This window comes from Struthio camelus, chromosome 15, assembly GCF_040807025.1.
Source record: "Struthio camelus isolate bStrCam1 chromosome 15, bStrCam1.hap1, whole genome shotgun sequence".
Taxonomy (NCBI): Eukaryota; Metazoa; Chordata; class Aves; order Struthioniformes; family Struthionidae; genus Struthio; species Struthio camelus.
The window spans coordinates 4,723,863-4,735,950 of NC_090956.1; the positions used below are offsets into that span (position 1 = coordinate 4,723,863).

Here is a 12,088-nt window from a genome sequence, read left to right on the forward strand (position 1 = left end):
GAGGACCGCCGCACCGCCTCTATGGTAGGTTTGCCGCGACGGGACCGCTCCAGCCGCCTTCTTTCTCTCGCCGTTCTCCTCCCCCCTCCGCTCTCCCGGCCTCTTCTCTATGGTGCGGGGCGGCGCGGTCACGTGGCGCGCGCAGGCCGGAAGGAGCCGGGCAGCGGCGGCTAAATGAAGCGGGGGTCGGGCGGGGCGGAGCGGCGCGACCCGGCCCGGCCCGGTGAGTACCGGCTGCGGGGCCGCGCCGCCCCCCCCCCTTTCCTCCGGCCCGCGCCTGCCTGCCTGCCTGGCGGAGGAAGGAGGAGGGGGGAAGGAAGCGCGGCGGGGGGGGGGAGGGAGGGGCGCGTTGCCGGGTGCTCGGGGGCTCCCGCCTCCCCTCTGACCTTGGGCGGGGGCTCCGGGGCCGCTACCCGCGACCCCTCGGCCCGGTCCGTCGGTCAGACCCCCCCCCCCCCATGCTTCCGCTCTCCGCCCGTGAGGTAGCTGAGCCCCTGTGCCCTCGCCCCCGGGGAGTTAGAGGCGTCCCTTGTGTCATCCCCCCCCACCCACCCGTGGGGCCCCGGGGACCCTTGTGTCACCCCCCCCCACACACACACACACACCCCGCTGGGGCCCCGGGGACCCTTCTGTGTCCCCTCCTGCTGATGAGGCCCCGGGGACCCTTGTGTCACCCCACCCCACCCCCATGGGGCCTTAGGGACCCTTGTGTCACCCCCCCTGCCAATGAGCCCCCGGGGACCCTTCTGTTCCTCCCCCCCACATGGGGCCCCGGAGACCCTTGTGTTGTCCCCCCCCCTTGGGGGCCTGAGGTCCCTTCTGTGTTGTCCCCCTGCTGATGAGGCCCTAGGGTCTCTTGTGTCACCCCCCTGTGGGGACCCGGGGTCCCTTCTGTGTCCCCCCTGCCAGCAAGGCCCTGGGGACTCTTGTGTCACCTCTCCTGCCCCTGTGAGGCCCTGGGGTCCCTTGTGTTGCCCCTCCCCTACCCCACCTCCATGAGGCCCTGGGGTCCCTTGTGTCACCCCTGCCTCCCCTGGCTTCTCCCTGCCCTGTTGGGGGACCTGGTCCTGCTGGACAGTCAGCCCGAGCAGGGTGAGGGGGCTGGGGGTGGGTTGCAGCCCCTCTCCGAGGCTCCCCTCCTGGCCAGGTACCTGTGCTGGGGGCTGCGGGCTCCGGTCCCTGCTCAGGGGCCTGCTCTGAGTGTGGCTTGTTGATTAACAGCTGCCTGCTACGCTCGTGTCGGCAGCTTTGCCCCCACAGCGGAAAGGACCAAGGTAACGTTTTCCTGTGCTTGCGTTCATATGCTCTCTCGATCCGCTCCTTTCACGTATGTTACCCTGTGTATTTTTGTTTAAAAAGGGAAAAATGAGTGGGCTCTAGAGCTGATCAGAAAATATGGATATAAGCTTGCTCTTCTCCTCTGACCTCATGTCTTGTTACGGAAACACTTGGTGCCATTTGGACATCTTGACATTTCAGGCATCTGCTGTGGGAGCTACTGCAAGAAAGAAACCCAAAACACAGCTGTCCTCAGAGTTGAGGGATCTGTCTGTGTAAGAGATACTCCTCCTTCGCTCTCTTCCTCTGTTTCTCTCTCTATTGATTTGAACGCTAGCTCAGCGTGGTGAGAGAGCAAACATGGGAAGTGCTAATATACACAGCGTTTATATAATAAAAATCTCTGATCTGTGTTTCTGCCTTTGGAATTACACTTGTTCCAGCAAATGACTGGAGGAAGGTTTGCATATTTTCATGAAACATGCAGCACTGAAGCACTCTGAGATTTAAGAGTTTTAGCTAACTTTTAGCATGCTTATGAAGAAATCAGTGCGAGCTAATCAATGTAGTGGTCCTTGTTCATTTGGAATTGAAAAAATAGCCTAAAACAATAATCATCTCGCAGATCTGCTGGCTCTGCGACTCTGAACTCTCTATTTGAATCCCTGTGTGGCAGTTGATCAGGTAACTGCCATTTGTACTTACATCTGGCTTGAATAGTTTTCTTTTCATCTTGCATGAAGACATAAAGCATTATCTTTTAATTTCTTCTAATATCTTAATTAAACTTTTTGAAAGATACTTAAGCAGAAACAGCTGTCATACAAAAAAAGTCAAAATTTCTCGTCATCTTTCTTAATGCTTTTCAAGCCAAGTTCAATTCCTTAAATGAAATATTGTGATTCAATCACTGATTTGCAATCTCTGATTTTTTTTTTTAATTTGTAATACTATTGCTGCTGTACACTTATTTTTGTTATTGAAGCGTAAGGCTGAGTGCTGTAGGAGTGTAACTCAATTTTTATGCCCCTTTCACAGGGGCTCTTCTTGTGTCTCTCTTTAAACCTATTGCCTTTAATACAAGACAGCAGATTGATTTTTTTTTTTTTTCTTTATTTCAGCCAGCAAGCCAAAAAGCAATGACTAACTGCCTTGGTAGCTAAAGGGACAGGTAGTCTTAATGCTAAAACCTATGAGTAGGCAATTGTTTCCTTGCTTTTCTCTAATCTTTCTTATGATGATTTTTTTGTCATATGATTTCTGCCATCTAGATAGATACATCCTTGGAGCCACTGCAGAAGGCTTCCAGCAGTAGCACTGGAAGGGAAAGCAGGTGTCCCCCGCAAGGTGACTAGACTAGACTTTACACACTTGCTTAGAAAGTGGCCGCCTCCTGCCTTGTGCTACCTGATTGAGAGTGGAGTAAGAGCTTTTCTCCCCACGACCTGTTTGGTAGGTGAGGGGGGGATGTGTCTGAGTCCCGTTGCTCTGAAGATGCAAATCTTAAGCTCTCTGGTACGTTGCTGTACAGGTTCCCAGGTACCATACCATAGGAGTGTACAGTGCTAACTGCACAGTGGGACCTTATTTCTTTAGGACTAGTAGACTTGCAGGGACAGCTTTAGTTACAGAACTGCATGATTTACAGCTTTAATCTGAGTTTTTCATCTCTAGCACCAACACTGTGCAAAGTTTCACAGCCTTGCACTGGGCCTTTTGATACTCTAGACATCTTAATAGAACTCATGTGCAGGATGTCTGCACGGTGAGACTAGATTTTAATAAACGATCATCTTGACAGAAGTTTGTGACTGGAATACTGAAACTTGGGAAAAATTCGGACCCACTTCCTGCAGAGCTGTAGTGATGTTCAGCCTGTGCTGTAGCGCTGTGTTTTGGTAGCAGGCCTTCCTCTCTCTTTCCTTTCCTTCCTAGAGTGTTTTCCTGTTGGCCTGGCTGCAGGCATCTTTCTTGGACAACGGCATAAGTCAGAGTGCAAATAGCTGTTCCTGGAACAGTGGTTGGGGCAGGCTTTACCCTGATGATGAGGTATATCCTGGTTTACGGTGGGGTGCTGGCAGCCTGTGCTAGGTTTATGTTTCAGAAGCTGCCTCAGAACTTGCAATTCCTTGGTAGGCCAATGCTTTGTCTGCCTGGGAATGCAGTGGGCGTTGCTGCCATCGACATGTAACTGGCACTGCCTCTGACTGCTATGGTTGTTAGCAGTGTGGCTCGTGCTTTGAAATTGGACACAAATTGCTAGAAAGTCCTGTGGCAAAAAGAGGTGGAGCGTGCAACTCCGGCGAGTTAGGCGCAGCCAAAGAGAGACAGGAAGTGTATCTCAGGGGCCAGGAGCTGATTAGCAAGCATAAGTAGCACAAACCCGAGGGAGTGAGAAGTGAAGCCCTTTAGGTGTTCTTAGTGCTGGCTGGAAGAAGCTCTCATTCATTAGTTTGGAATGGATGTCTTATTTTCTTCTTAAGTCGTTGTGAGCGGTTCGCTGTGTAATAGCGCAAGCAACACAGCATGGCAATGGGTGTCAGTGCTTGCCGCAGGCTGCATTCTTTTCAGGACACTCAGAGCTGTGCTGCTAATTCTTCGAGTCAGAAGCTTATTTTTTTTGCACATGGATTTGGTCTGGAGATATTTTAAGTCTCTGTTTAAGGACAGAGGCCCAAGTTTGAATTCAGTAATTTAACTATTTAAAGGAGAGGCTCTAAGAAGTCTGTAGACTCACTAAAATAATAGGCTTGTGTATTATGTGCCTTGATAGATGGGTGGGCTTTTCAAGCTGCTACATGTAACTTCAATTGCCCTTAGCGGGATCTATCCCTGGTGGTGTAGGTGCTTTTTTTTTCCCCTCCCTTTCCTTTCAGTACTGCTCAGTGAAAGGTGTGAAGCATGCCACTTATTGTGGATACTATTTTCTAGTAGTAGCTCAGGATATAAGTTTATCTGTATTGACATGGTAGTTCCTGTGTTTGAAATGGAGCTAGTAAGTTGCTGATCAGCATGCTTTGAGAAGTGCAGTGTTTTTTGTTTTGAACAGGCTACTGTGATGGAGGCCTTAGTTCTGGGAAATCATGGAGGGGAAGGCAGGCTGAGGAGGAAAAAGAAACGGACACTTAGCAGCGTTCTGGGTGACCTGACTAAGCTATGCTTGCCAGAGTACTGAGATGTGAGATAATAGGGAATGTTTTATTGAGCTGAGATAATCTTGTTCTCAGCTGTTGCTGCCTTCGTGTTGCTTTTATAGAATTTCAATTTTATTTCATTTCATTTAATTTCATTTTATTTTGGAATATCTCAAGAGTGGTGTTTTTCTTTTGGGTCAGTGCTTAAGAGCTTGCAGTGGTTTTAAATTCATAATGATCCTCAAGAAAGCTTAATTCTTAAGGGCTATGAAATCGTTTTCCTATTGAATAGCACCTTTCTTGTAATTACCTGTGCTGTTGCAGTCCATTCCTTGCATCTGTACAGGGAACTGTCAGTGTCCGAATAAGCGGAGAAAGTATGGGGCTGTGGAAAAGATTTTAACAAGGGGAGGAGGGAAGTGGCTACACTGAGTCACGGTGCTGTCTCTTACTGTTTCTGACCGAGGCAGCTTAGCCTGACAGCTGGCATACTGGGTCAGTCCTCTGCCAAGAGCAGAGCTTGGAGGTGGCTGTGAGCATGGGAAGGGTGGTTAACAGAGGGCAGCAGAGCTGATACTGCAACTGCTCAGTCTGGTCGCTCACTCAAAGTCCTTAAATCACATTGCTTGGTCAGGGGAAATCTAAATTAAACATGGTTTCCTCGCCGGCTTTGTGGGAGCCGGACTCCTTCGTTGCTATCGATGATGCTTGGCGGTTCTGCAAGGTAGCTCTTAAAGCTTGCTGTTGTCTCTTGCCATGAGGAACAAAGTTGATGAGCTGAGTAAATCTAGGAGTGTTTGTAGATATCTGGGTGACCTGAAGGGTTTTTGGTTGCTTCCTGAGGGAGGACGAGTGCTATGTTGCACATACTCATACAGTCTACTTGCCTCCGTAAGGAGGCCAATCCACAGTTTGTATTATTTGGATAAACATTTGGGCAAGATCAGTAGAGGCATCGTGTGATATTACTGTGTAGTATAAGGTGATTAGAATCTGTACGAGCTAGAAATCTTTATTTGGGGAATAAGAGGATGGAAAATGGCCTAAAGTAATTTATTTTGTCTCTGAAACCTTCTCACCAAGCTGTGGGCACTTACTGCTGTTTCTCAATTGGAGAAACCAAGATGCAATGTTTTGCCTTTTGCAGTCTTGCAAAATCAGAGTTAGGGACTGATTTACGCTTCCAAATACCGCCTCAAGGAATTGATGCATTTTTCTATTTGAAAGAGGAGGAAGGGAAACCTCTCCCGATGCTTTTTGCAGATCACTTTTGCTTGGAGATACTTCAAGACTGTTAGTGAAAGGAGCGCTTTCCCACGTACCAGTGGCAAGTACAAAATGTGACTGTTGGCCAAACGTGTTACAGTGGGATAGCTGAGTGAAGTAGGCAGTGATGTTGACAGCTGCCTGCAGCAGAGTAGTGAGTGATGCTGCCTAGAAGACTTTCCTTCTTTCCTCGCTCTTGCTTTAGCGTACTCTTAACGCAATATGAGGAAGATGACAGCAGCAGTGTCCTGGGAAGGCAGGACGAGAATATTTCCTTTGTAGGAAACCGGCAGCATGGAGCCTTTTATACCTCCCTTGCTAGCGGGATTTCCAGCTACAGATGAACCAGGCTGGCAAGATCCATTGGCGTTAACTTGGCTAGCAAAAATAGTTCATGTCCCCTGTGCTGTTAAACTGGAATCCTATTGTAGCGGAGCAGGCTTCACTGTGTATAAATGGGGAGGTGCCCTTGGATCAGCAATAACTATCGTAGACCGGCTTGCGATGGCTAGAACGCACCTCTAGCTTGAATATTGCATCTGAAAAGTGCTTGTCAGTTTAATGCTTTTTTTGTTTGTTTAGCAGTTTGTGGCTGCTTTTGCTGACCCTCCATCCCAGATGGCTAAATAATCTGTTTGATGTTATGCTGTTGCAACACCCAGCAGAAGAATTTATATTCTGCTATGTAAAGGCTTAAACCATGTTAGACATTTGAATAAAATCTGCCTAAAGGAGAGGCCCACAAATTTGCAGCCTGAAAAACAGTTGCGTCCTTAAGCGAATGGTCTGATTGCAGCCTGCGTACCTTGTTAGCTGTGGTCCATAGTGGTCCTTGCAGTCTTGCATATGCAAAATGTTTCCCTTGAGCTGAAATTGTTAGGTTCTGTGCAGTCTCCTAAATATGCAGGTCTGTGAACCTGGGGTGTTAATGTGCAGGGCTTCCTTCCCTGCTTTGTGGCTGGCCAACTGATAAATCTTTCTGTCCTTGTGAACTTTATTCTTTTCTGAATCTCTTTGTTAATGCTGAATGTAGAGCATCTCTAAATCTGGCCATGATCTAATTCTGCTGGTTTCAGTTTTGATATAGCGGTGTAATTATTTCAGATACAAACCCTTTGGTTTTCTGGTATTTTAACAAATTCTCCTTAAACCCTGCAATGGCCACTGCCACATGGCATGGGTGAAATCAGCCTGGAGGACTGTCACGAGCCTGAAAGGCTGCCCTCTGTTCTGCTTCTGAGAGCCTGGCTGCCAGGCTGAAGTTCAGTTGGCCACAAGGCCAAAGCATGCCTGCAAACTAAATGAAGCCTGTTTTTATAAAAAAACAGTCTCTGGCTGGCTTGAAAATCTTGTAACAACTGGTCATCTGTGGTGCTCGGGCAGTAAGGACATAGTTGCCACTTCTCCAACGGGTGGAGGTTGTCCTCCTTGTGCAGTGTTTGTTAGCTACAGTAGGCAGCTTTTTAAATACTTTCTAGCAAGAACCAATATAGTGTTGAGCATGGACTTACTGCTCAGGTACTGCATGTGCCTTCTGTGGTTTCTGTCCGTATTTCACGTAGGGCAGTTTGACTTACTTCACTGCAGAGTGAACTTGGCCTGTTGCTTCAGTGTGGCTCTGGCCTAGCTCTTGTACGTATCTGGGCCTCTCAGCTGAATGCGTAAAAGCATCTTCCCAAGCCAGCACCTGATCTTGGACAAGGAGCTTGGATGGTTTGAGTGCTAATTATGCTGAGGCTGCGGTTATACAGTGTAAGCTGTAAGATCTTCCCCCTGCTTGCAGTTTATTTTAGCATCTTATTTCTATTCTCCCAGTTATGCCATAGCTGATGTGTGAAGAGAGAAGGTATCTGATCCAAATCCTCAAAAAAAAAAAAAAATTGCAGGGCTTTTCTTTTTAAAGCTGGACCAATTCCTGGCAAAGCTCGGTGTGAGAGGAGTTGACAAGCCATGCTGTGGGAACATGGACTATCTTAAGTGGGTATTGCAGTGAACCTTTTAACATGAAGCCACAGCTTCTAGCTACCACTGATGACCTTTGAAATTATGAGCACAGATGATTGGCTCAAACATGGCTCAAAAAAAGGGGTACAGCGTAACAAGTAGGATGTGTAACCTGTGAAGTCAGTCTTATCTGGAAGGCCCTAATTCTGGGATGTCTGACATGTACGTGCTGCAGATGAATGGTTGGTGGCAAACTCAAGTATTTTGCTTGCAAAAGTACAGTACAGATTGACACAAACTTTTCTTCCTTTTTTTTAGGTGGGCTACTGCAGTAAGCAGTTTTTCCCCTGTTTTGCCACCTCAAGGTCAAGCTCTCCTACTTACTGTCAGCAGCTTTTTGAAAGGAGGTGAGGTATTCTTTGCAGACTTCAGCCATCTTTGGAAGCAAAACTTCTCATGATATGTTCTGGTCACATTAACAAAAATTAGCCCCTCTTCCGGCTTTGCTCCTGGTGCACTGTGGCTTTTCTGGATCATACCTTCCAAGTGCAGCTTAGATCTTTGTTTCCAGAGTTGCTCTGCTGGGTAGCAGCTTAACACTTAGGATGCTATAACAAGCCATCCAGCGCTCTGATTTAAAGTCCTCTGGCTGTTACTGCAACTATAAAAATGCCTCTTTGTGCTTTCTAGCCCTCTTTGGTCTAGTTAGTCACTTGCTGCTGTTTTTAATAGCAGTTTGCTCGCTGTGCAGCCTGTGTCTCCTCTTGTTCTGGCTCTTGGTGCCCTCTGCAAACAGAGCTGACAGCAGACCGGGCTGCTAGTTGCTCCTCTGAGTGTCAGTGCTGTAGCATGTTAGGGTTACTCTAACCAGCAGCCTTAAACGCCTGCCTTTGATCTTCTCCAGTGAAAAACTGTGCTAGGATGATAACGTCAAGGCTCCTGAAGACACGTATCCAACTTATTAAATAACAAAATGCAACCTTTCAAGTAGTTTTTCTTTGTTCTGTTAAACCTTTTTAAAGGTGGCACTCAAGATTCCCTGAAAATAAAAGGATAAAAAAAGGAAAACTACTAAGCTTGTAGAGGAAATACTGTGTCCCTTGCTCCTGAAGAGTGGTATGAAGTATAAGTAATAAAGAGGAGCACTCTCAAGTCTGTTCTGGAGCAAATAGGTCATTTCTTTTGTTCTTTTCTGTGGGGCCTCTGGGTCGATAGGGAAGAGAAGCCTGTTTGAATTAATAGTAGGTAAAGCATTGCCGGGGTGTAGTGCCTGATAGTCCGTGGAGTCTTGCATTTTCAGACGCTGTTGGGCTTAATAGTGCTCCTCAGAGGGAAGAAGTCTCTTAGTGCCTTCTGTTGGAATACATGTGAGTTTAGGGCTAGAAAACTAAAAGTAAAACTGGAAGTGGCAAAGCAGTAAATCACAAGTTTTCACATGCTCTTCCGTTCATCTCCACCCTTATACCACAAAATCAGAGCAAAACAGTTCCTTTTAAAATGATGTCTTAGGAGATAGCCGTGAGCTGTTTCTGGGGCCTGAAGAGTTTGGCTTTGTGTGTGTATGTACTGCCATGGTCAGGTGCTGAGATTCCAGTATCTGAACCCATTCCTCTAACAAGAAATGTCAATCTGGCACCTATTTTTCTAATGATTGAGGGGAGGGGGAAGGGAAGTTTTGGATTTTGGGGATTCTACTGTATGGTCTTGTACAAGCCAGAAATCTGAAGGAGGCAGAATAGCACCCTTTACAGGAGCCAAGTGCAGAGGTGGCTCCTCCTATTCCTCTTCCTCCCCTCTTAAAGCCTTGAATTTTCACTTTGCTCTGAAAATAAGTAGCTCAAGGCAACGGCATTAACTCTCTTTTCAGCCAGACTTAAATTTAACTCTTCCTTTCTCAGAACTGAATTTGATATTGGGGGTGGGGGGTGGGGGGGAATGCCTGACCTGAAGTTCCCACACCTTTTGACTTGAACATGCATTTAGCATGCAAAAACTAGTAGTCTCGTGCCGGTCAGAGGGATGGGACAGTAGTAACCCATGTTACTTAGCAAAAGAACTGAATGGGGGGTCATGGAAAGACTCTGAAGCACCTAGCAGTTGAACTTGCTGACAGTCGCTAGGAAGTTGCTTGAAGGCATCAAACTCTTCAGTTTCAAGCTAAATTAGCAGTAGTTCTAGAAGTTGGATCTGCCCACTTCTACAGTCACAACTTGAAAATTAAATGTACCTGTTCTTAAGCAATCTTATCTTTTAGTGAAAAGCTCACAAATAGCGGAAAACTAGTGCCACTCCAGGTGGCTAGCTGAGACAAAACCGGACAGAATAAGTTCCTCTTCTACCTACAATATTAATAGATATAACAAACATGGAGGTAGAACACTTCCAAGAAATATGATTAAGTGATACTCTCACCGTAATGGAATGAAGAACTTTGCTTCAAGTTGACTAGAAAGTCTCCTGAAAACACAGGTAGTCAAAATATTTGCTGGAAGTCCTAAGCTGATCTGCAAAATAGAAAAGTATAGCTAGTGGTTGGAATCCCAAGTCGTCCCTAAAAGTCTGCCCTTTTTACTGCTCCTGTCTAACCAGCTTTCATTAGACAAACAATGCCATATATATAGCGCCTATCCTGTTGCATTTGTATTTCATGTTAATCCATCAAAATGTCTTGCACTGTGTTCTTAGTAGCACTGTTTACTGAGGAGTGACCGAAAACGTAGCCTTGTTCTGAAGATCTCTGTAGTGCAACAGCTCTTCCTTGTTCTAACCACAAGCAGGCTTTTAGTGAAGCGGGATCAGCGCAGCCCCATGATAGTGAGCTTATAGTTGGCTTTCGGTCGATGACGTAATAACCAAGCACTCCACAGTTATCAAAAGATCTTCCGTCAACAGCGTGTCTTGGAGGAAGGGGCATTGCTTGCTTTGACGCATGTTTCACAGTGCAACTTTGATTCGTGGGTGAAAGAGGATGAGAAATAGAAGACTTTCACATGATGACTAAAGTTATGATTACTGCCAGAGAAACTGGAAGATCCCTGCCCTTCCTGTCCATCTTAATCGTCCTGCTTGGAGCAATACTTCTGAAGCCAGTTATGGTGCTGGGGTAGCTGTGGAAGTAGCCACTGCTGTCCTAACAGCTTTCTGAAAAATGCGTACTGCAGTGTTCTTTCCCGTACAGGGAGGTAAACCTTCAATTTGGATATACTTAACCCTACAAGTGTTAGTATGGGTTAGTTAATGTTTTGTGATATGTTGTCTCTCTTTTGGAGTAATGAAATCAATTCTCTAGCATGCTTTATGCTACAGAACTGTTTTACTACTCTCTTGCTGGGGGAAGATTATTGGCTTCTGCATTTATTCCTTGCTTTTCTTCAGATCAAGAATCCTGCCCTCCCCTTACAGGGCACGCATGCCTGTCTTTCAAATCCTTTGTTAACCTAAGCTGATTGCTAATGCGTTGTGAAATGCTTAGGAAGTGGCTTAAAAGCTGTAAGCCAATTCTGTTATTAAATGATCTTCTGGTATGTTGTGTAATGTTCCTCCTCAGAAAATGTGACAGGCCTGAAAATTGGCGACTAAGCTACATGAGCACAGTGGTCTTAAGAGCACCCAAGTGAGACTTAATGGAGCCAGCTGTACTGTTCTCCTTTCAGTAAACCAAGCTGCTGCTAGAAGCCAGGTGGTCTTGCCTGCAAGTCTCTGCCCACACACTCCTATCTCTTGGAGGACAGGGGCAAGGCCTTTGGGCTGGGACCAGTGTTTTCATTTTGATGTGATTTCCTCCTTTTGCTTAAGCTGTAAGTAGGTCTTTGTACAAACCTGCGCAATGGAAACTACGTTGCAGTTGCACATCTTAACCTCTGGCTTTATTTTGAAAGGTGTGATGCACTGACGGTTACTGCCTTGTGCATAGCAAATAGGACTTGTTTGTGCAGCAACGTTTCTTGGCAGGCTTATGATCAGGGGATTTCTAATTTTCAGCTGGGATGCTGCTGCTTGGTGTGATCAACTGCTGTTAAACTCTTCCTGCTTTGGCTAGTGGCTGTTATATGGAGCGGCCCCTAGCAAACTGTGAACCCTCTGAAATGTCTCTGAAATGCCTGGCAGTTAGGCTGGTTTATTTCACTGTTTTTAAGAGCTGAGTTTTTGCCTTTCACACTGCTGGTTGTCACAAACCATACATTATTTAAGTAGCTTCTCTTTATTTTAGCACCTTGAAACCAGCCAAAAATTCACCTTGCTCTCAGGCTACCAGAAGGCAAGTTAGCTGCCTGCAGGCAGAAAGTGGGGATTGAAGCAATGTAGGTGAGCAATGGTGGTGGTGCTGTATGGGGGGGGAGAGACTAAAACATACAGTGATTTGATGTCACTGACATCTCTTAAGTTGCTTTTTTTTCCCCTTTTGATTGGGATTTTAGTCTCTTACCTTTCTTGCAGTGCTTTCTGTTTAGTCCTGCTGCCTTGAG

At 46.5% G+C, this 12,088-nt stretch overlaps 1 protein-coding gene across 15 annotated transcripts in view; it reads left to right on the plus strand.

Annotated features, from left to right (window-relative positions):
- The window catches only part of RNF216 (ring finger protein 216), an 86,394-nt gene continuing 74,306 nt past the window's right edge, over window positions 1-12,088 (plus strand). For 3 of the 15 annotated variants that reach the window (XM_068908311.1, XM_068908313.1, XM_068908314.1), the window contains exons 1-3: window positions 86-223; window positions 1,222-1,274; window positions 7,941-8,029. The gene's annotated coding sequence lies outside the window, so the exon portion shown is untranslated. Of the gene's footprint in view, window positions 25-85; window positions 224-1,221; window positions 1,275-7,940; window positions 8,030-10,261; window positions 10,805-12,088 lie in introns of those variants that run through there. The other 12 variants (XM_068908322.1, XM_068908323.1, XM_068908324.1 and 9 more) reach the window with 9 other exon arrangements.